The following is a 12,072-nucleotide window of genomic DNA, read 5'->3' as shown; positions in this document are numbered from 1 at the left end:
GCCCGCATTAAGGCTCGGGGGCTACTGGGCTTCAGGCTTATTATTTACAAATATTAAAGGGGCACATCGATCCCCTGATCTGGTGTTTCCACCCGACCAGTGTCTCGGGGGCTACTGCATTGCTTGTCCAATGCAGAAAATTTTATGTGCAATATAGTTTCCGAGGAGATTTTGATCCTCAGGTTGGTCGACCGCACCCAACCTGAGTCTTGATGACTGAGTACGCCGCTTTTGTGTCCCGAATTATTCTGCCGAGCTAGAACTTGATCCTCAGGCCGATTTTGCAAATTAACCTGAGTCTCAGCGGCTACTGGGATCAGCGGTCTTATGTCATCCTTCATGTGCATCTCGGGTTTTAGACCGATACACACCTTGAGGGCTACTGGCTATATATCTCGGCAGAGAATAAATTGCACCAATAAAAAATATTGACAAAAAATCGGCCCATAGTCGGGGTGGTGCACCACCTCGGAAGCAGGCCGTCATAAAGCTCGGGCGCTAGTGGCTGGCTCCATAGAGGGCATTTCTGGCATTAAGCTCGGCTAAACTCCTTCAACTTTTTTGAACCAAGGTGATATGACACCTCGGATATGGTCCGGCATTGGAGCCTGGACATAGTCCGGCGTTGGAGCTCGGATATAGTCCGGCGTTGGAGCTATAAATAGTCCGGCGTTGGAGCTCGGATACATTCCGGTGTTAGAGCTGGGAAGCGGTCCGGCATTGGTGCTCGGCTGTAAAAGATACCTCGAATACAGTCCGGCGTTAGAGCTCGGACGCAAGAGGACACTGCCTCCCGGGAACAACTTCAAACCCGAGGTGTGGCATAAAAATAATAAGGCATTGATAAAGGCCGGAAACTTAAAGGGGCTCCTCGGGTACCCGGCGTATAAACTCGTCGAATGCATTTCGGCGATCCTCAAGATCAAAGATGAGAAGATTTGTTGAACCAGTTTTCAAGACCGACGACCGAAGATGAAGAACAGTTCGGAAGAATCGAGTAGCGTCCCTAACTCGAAGACCAGTTCAGGGGGCTACTGACGGTGTCCTGGACAAGGGGGTACTCACCACGTCATCTCCCGATCTGATAGATTGGGCCGAGGACCCCCGTGGCCGTATACTCATGGGCCAGTTCGGACAGCTGCCGCATACAAGGAAGATTCCACAAGACTTGGCGATCAAGACAAGGACTTCTCCCCACCGGCGTATTCGGCTAGAACTCTTGTTAACCTAGGCCTCTGGTGCATTATATAAACCAGGGCGAGGCTAGTCCATATACAATATACAACATACAATTATACCATAGGCTAGCTTCTATGGTTTAGCCTCTCTGATCTCGTGGTAGATCTACTCTTGTACTACCCATATCATCAATATTAATCAAGCAGGACGTAGGGTTTTACCTCCATCAAGAGGGCCCGAACCTGGGTAAAATATCGTGTCCCCTGCCTCCTGTTACCATTCGGCCTAGGCGCACAGTTCGGGACCCCCTACCTGAGATCCGCTGGTTTTGACACCGACAACTGCCATACTAGCTCAACTCCCAGGCCCATCGACAAATGCACAGCTCAAACGCGCAGAGATAAATAATGATGGCGTTCAAGAGAGTCCATCACGGATAGCTAAGTTGCCTGGTACCTCACTGCTTTTCATATAGTAGGATAAAATAATCGTATTTCCTGTTACTACGAGTGCTCAGTGGACAATATATATAACATGTAGAGTAAGAAATAGATGCAACAAGTGTACAACCTCTTTGGCGAAGCCATGTCGATCTCAGCGTGATTGGGTTGGCCGGTGAGGATGCTCCGGCTGACTTGGCTGTCGGAGGAGGGGAAGAAGATCTTAGGCGTCTGGAGATGGAGCCCGAGGTACTGCTCCGCTGAGATGGAGGGTTTCGTCGTTGGAGCAGCTCCAGTGAGTTGTACGACACCGAGGCTGAAGCAGGACAAGAGAGACAACGAACAAAGTGCTAGATGTAAAATACATCAGCCGCTCATCTCTGAACTTAACTGTCGAAATTGAATTTAACTGTCGAAACTGAACTTAACTGTCGAAACTGAACTTAACTGTCGAAACAGAATTTTGCTGTCGAAACTGAATTTTGCTGTCGAAACTAAACGCACTAGCAAGGTGAGGCTACACGTCGGTCGATTGACTTTTTCATCTCTGGTCAGTCGATTTTGCAGCCATTGGATACAAAATCAAGGGTCTGTGGTTCATCTTCAACCTCCACCCCTGAGCCGGCCAAACAGCAGCCCCCTGCCGCCCGCGGCCGGTGGTGCGCCACCCCGCCCGCCCTGAAAACACTCCCAAACACCGTTCCGCCGCCGCCCCGACCATCCCTCTAGGCCCCCCCGTGCCGAGCTTTTTCTCCGGCGATCCCCACGCCACCGCCCCGCCAACGCCCCGCCACCGTCGGCGACCACCACCCCCATCCTGAACCCTAAGATAGATAGTGGGGTACCTCTCCGGCGAGCCCCCCTTCCCGCTGCGGCTGGTTCTTCCTTCACCCTGGCGGCATCGGAGTGAAGTGTAGCTAAATCGGAGCAGCATCGCAAGCAAGAGCAAGAGCGAGAGCAGCAACGCGAGCAAGAGCAATAGCAAGAGCAGGACCAGGCAGGGGAACGAGAGCAAGAGCAGAGCAGCAGCGCGAGCGAGAGCTAAAGCAGCAGCAGGTCCTACTAATGTGGACATCGCCGCCGAGGGAGCGACGCCATGGAGGAACTGGCCGGCGACGCCGCCGTGTATGGAGCCGCGCCGTGTCGGCTCGGGACCGAGCACCGGCAGCACCGTGAGATCGAATCAAGAAGAAAATGCGGCGATTAGTGTACAACCTCTTTGGTGGCACCGATTAGGCTGCAGCTTCATCCGAGGAACGGTGATGATGAAGCTCTTCCGGTGGTGCAGGTGAAGACGGTAGTGTGGGAATGGAGGTGGCTCGAAAGATGAGGGGAACATCGGGGCAGCTCCTTGGAGGTGGAGGATGGTGTGGCTGAACTGGCGGGACGATGAGATCGACGACGGATCCTCATCCGGTATGGTGGATGAGGGACGTAGAGGTGTTGCTGTGGACGACGTCGTCGGGGAAGAGGCTCCGGCTGGGTGGCGGATGGAGCAGGGTGTGGGGTTTCATCGCGGGTTTTCGCGGCCTCGGTGTACGAATGGGTGGGCGGGAACCATGGCTTAGAGACACGCTTGTCTGAAATGTGGGGTAAGTTACAAAAGTACCCCCACCGAGTTGAGGCGGTTCTTTCGGTTCAGGGGTACCACGGGCATTTCACGTGTCGGGATTTCACAGGAGGTGGGAGTTTTCGCGCGCGTTGTATTTTCAGAATAGCAAGGAGCGGGTTCAGATGGAGGGAGTTGTCGGAGCACAACGAGACAAAGATATATCTTAAATATTTCGGGCTAGCAAGGCGTGGGTTGAAGAGGCGGGAGTTTCGCAGCACGATAGATAGAGACGCTAGCTTGAATTTTTGGCATAACAAGGCGCGGCTTGAAATTTCGGAAGAACAAGCTTAACGTGTACCCAAAAAAGACAATTTGCACCTCAACACACACAACACACACACGCAAACACCATTTAGACTAGAGTAAGGTACACATGCATTGCACGCATGAGATTTGGCAACCAAATTATGAATAAATACCACATTATAGCATGCAAGATTTGAGTCATATATGCATGATGTAGATGTTCGTTTAATTCTTATAGTTCATTTCATTCAAAATCATCTAGTTTTTATAAGAAAGCTAATCTATTTTAAGATTCTTGGAATTGTGCGTCGTAAGACATAAAGTAAAAACAAATAATGGCAAATCATGTAGAAAAACATTTGGGCAATTCTGATATGGAAGATTCTGGAACAAATAAGAAGTGTTTGTGTTTTGATGTTTGTGCATTATGCTTAAGTTCAACCATGGAGTCTACTAGATTATACATGTGGCGAAATCTGGTAGAATCTAGATGATATCCAATGGCCAGTGGTGCTTAAATTTGCCATCTTTGGACCATTGGATTCGCCTCATCCAATGACCATCTTTCAAAGTTAAAGTTACCCGCACAAAATATAAAAAATATATAAAATATAATATATATATATATAGGGGTATAGATATAGATATGTGATGCAAAAGCCGCCCATCATCTCCAATTAGAATAGTGTGTCCATGCACGGATGCGACGTGGCCAAATGATGTCTGCCATTGGTATCTCAAATTCAAATCAGTCTGACCTTGTTCAATGTGTATACATTACAACATGCTCGTTTCCAAACCACACCACGCAGATCTCCGTTATATTCATGCATGCATGGGTTTCAAACATCAGGATCTCTTATTCAAATATTTGAATTCAACTTTACATTGATTGTGACCTCACCTATTCAGCTATTCTTTTACACCCACACAGTAGTCTTCTCTTTATAATTGTACCACTAACTTTCTCTCGTGCATGCATGCACATACACTACCAGTCGGCATTATCCATCGCATGCATGCAATCTTTTTCTTCAGGTCGGTCTCCCATGAAGGCACACACCAACACACATCCCCCTCTCCATCATATCGGGCATTCTTTATCTCTCACGCGTGCATGCGCAACGATCGATGTTCCTCTATGTATGTGTGTAATAGCTAGGTCTTTCATAGTTTTCCACACAAACCGATCAATCGATATATCCAGAGAGGTCTCACCCTCTTTCCCACGTCCACATCGATCAATCTATACCTCTCTATATAGGATTAAAATATATAGCTAATACACCCACATTAATTATGTATCCAACGTCCCCCTCTCATCATCCATGCCTTCCGCTTCATCTCTCAGACGCATGCACAATGGCGAAGACAGGGGGCAGTAAGGGCCCTGCCCCCTCCCCCCTACCATCACTATATATCAAGGCTAATATGAATGTGATCATTAGACAATTGCTACTAAAAATGGTTTAAGTTCATGAATTGACCCTCCTCGTAAAGGATTAGCAATTCTTGGCCCCCTAGCTCATTTATTTTTCATGGCTCCGCCACTGCATGCATCAGCGCACGTGTTCGCCCTCTCTCTCTAAATATCGATCTCGCACTTGTGCATTCCTTCATAGTCTCCCTCCACTCGGCCCCTCGCACCATCTTCTAGCCCCCACCGGATTTTGCCACATGTACAATCTAGCAGACTCCATGGTTGAACTTAAGCATAATGCACAAACCTCAAAACAACAGTGGTTCTCTTTTGTTCTAGAATCTTCCGTATCATAACTGCCCAAACTTTTTTCTAGTAGAATTGCCATTATTTGTTTTTACTTTATGCTTTACAACGCACAATTCCATGAATCATAAAATAGATTAAGGGCTTCTTTGATTCAAAGGATTCTCAAAGGAATTTTGGAGGATTCTAATCATTAGGAATTTTTCCTATCTTGGTTGTTTGATTCGTAGGATTGTAAACCATAGGAATTTTTCCATATGATTCATTTGCACTAGATTTCATAGGAAACATCCCATCCACTCAAACCTCTTTGAAAGAATTCTATGTTTTTTCTATGCACAATCAAACACTCGTACAATCCTGTAGGATTCAAGACGACATTCCACTATAATCCCATGTTTTTCCTATTCCCATGTTCTTAGCTTTTTTATAAAAACTAATTGATTTTGAATGAGATGAACTATAAGACTTAAACAAAGGGGTACATCAGGCATATATGACTCAGAGCTTACATGCTATAGTGTGGTATTTATTCATAATTTGGTTGAAAAATCTGATGCGTGCAATGCACGTGTACCTTACTAGTACTTCGAGTATGTGCAAAACACGTAAATTAGAATACCAATGGCACGCTACACAGTTTCTCTCTTACAGTTCATGAAGCCACGTGGCACATGTGTAGGCATTGTCGCGGCCTCCTTGCGTGGATTGATCACAGTGACATGCTGCTGGTTCTAGAAGAATGTACTCGTCCTCCCTGAGCCATACTGGCGGTACATGCACGAAGCGAAGATGTGCACGCACGCCATGCACACACTCATTCCTCACACGCACACGCGGGTACACGGGCGGACGCAATTTTGTACCAAGATCCACCCCATGTGATAATTTGACACGTGTAAAGTCGTTCACTTCATTGATGGTCAATTAATACGGCGCATGCAAATTGAGTGGACGTGAGGGCGGAAGAAAGACATTATTACTCCACTGCGCGCATGCGAGTAGTTAAATCGTGGGTTGCTAGTAGTACTTCCATTGGTCTCCTTCGTATTTTGTGCCAATTTTTGATAGAAACATAATATTTATGCATTTGAGCATTGTAGTAGTACTTGAAATTTATGTTCCGCAAAACTCATCGAGAGCCGTTTCGGGCCTCGAAACCAAAACCATCAATTTATCTTTACCTTGTTCCCATCACATTCGAAAGCCTGCTGACACCTACTAGTAGTACGTACCAAACTTGAACGTGTTTCCACTATGCAGGTATTAGTACTAGTGCTAGTACTTAGGTTATAAAAAGGGGAACTACCTAACTGAAAATCACTCTACCTTTCCTCCTCATAAGTGCTTCTTCTTCGTCCGATGTTGCCATGGCCGGTGAGCAGAGCTCTAGGTCAATAACTACTCGTAACAAGGGAGCGGCAACCAAGGTTGCGGAAAAGAAAGAGGGCTCGCCGCCATGCAGAGACCTCGAAAGATCTCTCACGGGCACGCGATGGCTCCCAGGAGCGCCCGAGCCGCGGAGGCGAACATGCCGAGTCGGCTGAGCTGGAGTCGTTATCCTTCGATGGCATGCCTGATCAGCTCAATAAGCAGAAGGAGTTCATCCAAGGCTTGATGCAGTTGCTGAAGGAGAGCCTCGATGACATGCTCGCTGAGCTCAATTAGCAGGGGGAGTCGACCGCCGGCTTGGTGATGGTGCTGAAGAAGAGCATTGCCTCGGAGAAGAAGGCAACCGGCGAAATCCTGTGATTTCGGGGGGACAATGCGAAGCTCTGCCACGAGATCGACCTGTTGAAGGAGAAGAATGCCGGCTGGAAGAAGCTGCATGAGAATAGTAGTTCCTCGATGAAGATGCTGCAGGCCCTCGCCATGGAACAGACGGAAGAGTTGGCGAATCTCCGCATCGAGCACCCGGCTGCTGTCAAGGTACGTAATATGGCCATGGAACAGATGATGAAGGCTCGCGTCGAGAAATGCCGCATCATGGACACAATGATGAAGATGGCGGAGGAGACGCGCAAAGAGATGGAGGTCGTGGAGGCGATGAAGAAGCAGTTACGACTCCGCGGCGAATTAGATCATTTGGGGTGATAATCTTCCTTCTTCTTTTGCTCCCGTGTTTGATCTTTTGCTTCGGGTGTTTCGCCGCACGTGTCACGTTCTCTGCGAGGCATGAATAGAACAATGTTTTTTTGAGGGAATGAATAGAACAATGCTAACAATGAGATGACTACCAAATTAGATCATTTTTTATCTCCATATGGCACTGGGCTGCCGTGTTTCGTGCTCCTCCGTCGCAGTACTACTCCAGTGGAAAACTTGAGTATACCGCATGGTTCTTTGCTCCTCCTCGATCAGGTCGTCGGCGCATTTATACGAGCAGTCAAATCACAAGGCCCCGCCTTCCAGGAGTAATGAGACGTCAAATCACAAAGGCCCTCGCCTCTCGTGAAACCAACCAAGCTAGACTGCCCCGCCCTCTAGCCTTTTAAAAAATGTATACTTTTGTACAACAATAGTAGTATCGATGGATTGCGCCATGGAGCAAAACTTGAAATTAAAAAAAGGTGGACATATAGAGAGCGCTTGTCACCAAATTATGCATATAGTAGTACTAAAAAGGCTAGTCACAATAATGGTGTCCAACACAACCCACCCCTCAAATAAAACTAAGAGGGTGCTTGGATACGTTTTAGTCCCATGACTAAAAGTAGTAGGACTAAAACATGCTAGCCTCACCATGCTTGGATCCAAATACTAAAAAGGCTAAAATCAAGTTAATGAGCATTTATTATCCTCCAAACCCTCCAATCCAGAACTCGCCTGTGTTAAAGGAGAGGAGTTAAATGAGTAGAGAGAGGACTAATCCACATTTTAGTAGGGGTACCCCTAACTAAATTTTTTTTGTCTCAAGACTAGTTTTATCCCCTCTTTAGTCAGGGGTGCTTGGAACTTTAGCCTCTTAAAGAGACTATTTTTAGTCAGACTAAAATAAGTCCCTTGGATCCAAGAACCCTCTAAGCATCCTGGAATTCTCTGAAAAAACTAAGCACCCTGAAATTCTTTGACAACTAAACTGCTGGCTATATGATGTTGGCCAAATATATTGTACGTATATAATGTGAAGAAATGAGTGGTAGTACTATACCAACTAAAAGATGAAATGTAAGAAATACTAGTATGTACGTACTGAAGAGTTAAAGTAATGAGAAGAAACCTAACATAGTTCAGCTGGGGGCTCAGCACAACACACCCCTCAAATTAAATTAAGCACACCTGAAATTAAACTTTGCAACTATTCCGGTAGACACTGCATTAGAACCACCATGAGCAACGACACTGCCACCTTACTCGGAGTCCTCGTCCATGTCCTCGACTTCGTCCTTGTCCCTGTTCCTCTTGGCCGATACTTCTTTGATTGAACCGCACACTTGGCTGTTGCTCTTCATCCAACCCTTGTAGATATTGAAGCAAAGGTAGCCATCCGTTGCAGCGTAGTGGACATGGTCTATATCTAGTAAATTCCCCTGCCATGCATGACGATGTAACGTGTAATGAGGTTTCTCCAGTTTACCGTATGAAGGATGAACCATGGCTCCTACCAGGGTCAGCATTGAAGGCTGACGAGAGGACACCAGCCGATTCTTCTAGAGGTCGAAGGTGTTGCCTACAACGAGGCCTATCCGATGCAGGACTTCTTTGTCGTTACCAAAGTCTACAGTAACAAATTTGACTAGGTTTCTCTCGAGGAAGTCCTTAAAATCCTGGCACTCAACGTCGGCATGGCATATGTGGTAGACCAAGCATAAGTCATGCACGCAAACCTGGATCACGGCGGGCTTCTTCCTCTCTTCGTCCTTTAGATCCTTCTCTCGTCCCAGGACTGTGGTGTACTCAACATCTAGCCCAGCGACCCACTCATCATCTGAGTCTTCGAACATGCGTCTGAAGCGAGAAAGGCATTCTTTCACCATCGCGGAAGAACGGGTGTAGATGACATCGAACTCATTGCCGGTGATGGTTCTAACCTTGTACTCACCATCGATCGTGGATATTTGGGATGCCATGGATTTGGGAGGAGGGTTAGGATTAGTGGAACTGCCATAATGTGAATGGACGGGACAACTAGGAGCAAACCGCCGTAGTATTGAAGGACGTGCGGGGACGAGTAGGAGCGAACTGCCAGCATGCGAACGGCAGGGTAGTGGCTTTCCATTCTCCCATGATACGGGCTTCCAAGAGCCCTTGGATCTGAGATCGAACGGTTGCATGGAGTGATTCTAGACCTATGGGTGAATATCCTATCCTGGAGGGTTATTCTGCAAATTTTCAGCAACTTAGCATGCGACCATTTGATCTCAGATCCAAGGGCTGCCAGCAGCCCGTATCATGGTCGCGCCTACCATGACCGTTGTGTCGCTCGCGTAGTCGCGCCCTTGGAGATTTAACACGGTGCGTTAGGCTATCTGATGTTGGCATGTCATTCATAGTCATCACTTAGTCACTCATACTACAACAAGGTTGGCTATAAGTGTATTTTTTTACTCCTCTCTATATCTTTCTTCGTACTCAAGGAAGAAACGGTGCTAAACGCGTGTATTTATTGCATTTGCCAAGGAGTGACCTCTTCCAATGAAATCGTGTTGCTAAGATTGCTTCATTTAATTAGCTATAGACTCAAAATTGTCTTTTCACCTAGGTACACGCGCTTAGCACCGTTTCTTCCTTGGGTCACCAAACTAGTCTCTCTCATTTTGATTAAGTTGCCACATCAGACTTTATGCTTCTGTGGCAAGCTTAAGCACCTGTAGGAGCAAGTAAAAGTAAGTACAATAGTGCGCTTTACATGGCATTTTTGCATATGTGGAGGAAAGAGAGGCAAGGAAAAAGTGGAGAAGTGGGCTCTCATGCAAGGGCCAGCCTCTACTACATGGTGGAGCATTGGGAGAGGCACCTATATGGAGGTGGTCAGGAATCTGGGAGACTCACGCCGGTCGTAGCGCCGCCGTTAAAATGATAATGGCAAGTCAAATCACGGGGCCCCATCTGTCCAGCAGTAACTCGCTATCAAATCACACAACCCTACGTTTGCAGCAGCCTACTCCCTTGTCTTCTCGCGTCTCTGTCGAACCGACTAGGCGGGACTGCCCCACTGCCTACCGCGCAGGAAAAGCCCCGCCCTCGACTTTTAAATAGTATACATTATATACTAATTTTGTATCCATGGATTGTGCCCGCTCCATGGAGCAAAGCGTCTAGAAATAGAGAAGAGGGAGAGGGGAGACGGTGGTTTTGGAATAGAGATGATGGAGAGGAGAGGAGGTGGTTTTGCAATGGAGAAGAGGGAGAGGAGCGTGCGACAGCGATTTAGGATTGGACAAGAGGGCCGGCGCGCTCTGACTGGATCAAAATCAAAATCAATTTGGTGACATGCATTCACATTTTGCTTGTCAAATACAGTACGTGGTCAAACTTTGACCTAAAATACACGAAACAACAAAAAAAATACTTCCAAGACCAGCGTCACTCTTCCGCTCTTCTCCTCTTAAACCACCGCCGCTCCTATCCTATTCCAATCTAAATGTAGCGCCGCTCCTCTCCTCTTCCATTTCAAAACCACCACCCCTCCTCTCTTGTTCCAGTCCAAAACCAGCGTCGCTCCTCTCCCGTTCTAATCCAAAACCAGCACTTCTCCTTTCCTCTTCCATTCAAAAACCACCGCCGGCGAGTGAAGGTGCTGTGGAGAAGTAGATCGATGGAGGAGTACAACCGATACGTGAGGATCGCAGATGGCGACCCTGTGAAACTAGCTAGGATGTTGGAGATACAGTCTTGGTTTGACAACAAGGACCAACTAGCGGCGACGGCGACATCCATGGCCAAATATCTGCAATAGAGCGAAAAGGCGGCGATACTCCCGGAGGGAGTCACGCCGGAGTACATAGAGGTGCTCCTCTAGGCCATGGAGCGAACAGATTCACCGAATCCGATCGTGAGGGAGCGGTGGTGGGAGTATCAATCCCAGATGGAGCATCCACCAGAGATTGAAGGATCGAGCATCTACAGGGTGCCGTTTGTGAGGGTGTCCTGCCAGAGCGAGCCGGTGGAGTCTTCATCGACCGAACCCAACTGCAAGAGGAGAAAAGCAGTTGGCCCAACGACGTTTCCCCGCCATCGTCTCCCTTGCCGTTCACATCGTCTCACGGGGCGGCTGTCTGCCGCCAAGGAATAGGAGGGGGCTGCCCCCCCCCCCAGCCCAATAGTCGGGCAGGTTGTGAATGGTCAGGAGGATCTTAGGGTTGTCAGTATTTGCAGGTTGTGAATTGTGTTTTGTGTTCTGTATTTTGAGAGTACTTTCAGATGTGAATGTCTTTTGAATTTCAGATTTGCAGTATTGAGCATATGAAGTATTTCATGAATTCTAGATATCTATTTTTAGCACTTAAAAAAATGTAGTTTCATAGGAGTATAAAAGTGTAGACAATGTGATTCTCAGAGAAGAAACTGCAAGTTTCAGTTTCAGATAAGAAACTACAAGTTCAGTTTCAGATAAGAAACTGCAACTTTCAGAGGCAGATCATTTATATTAACACGACCTTTTCAAACAGGGTTAACATCATGTTGGAAGTTTTATTCATGGTCGAAAATGGAACTACCAGCCAGTTTACGCCATGCTGATCAACATTCATGCATAGAACATCTTCATATGATGCACAGTCAAAATGCCCACACAATGTCGAGTGTGCGAAACACAGAGAAAACGAGGGACGAAGTTTTGGCAAGTGTTGGATGTGGTTTTGGGCTGCCCCATCTAGGCTTTCATTTTTAACATGCGCAGCCCACGTCCTCGGATGGGAGGTCCATAG

The sequence above is a fragment of the Triticum dicoccoides genome, chromosome 1A, assembly GCF_002162155.2.
Source record: "Triticum dicoccoides isolate Atlit2015 ecotype Zavitan chromosome 1A, WEW_v2.0, whole genome shotgun sequence".
Classification (NCBI taxonomy): domain Eukaryota; kingdom Viridiplantae; phylum Streptophyta; class Magnoliopsida; order Poales; family Poaceae; genus Triticum; species Triticum dicoccoides.
This window is presented reverse-complemented; position numbering follows the sequence as displayed.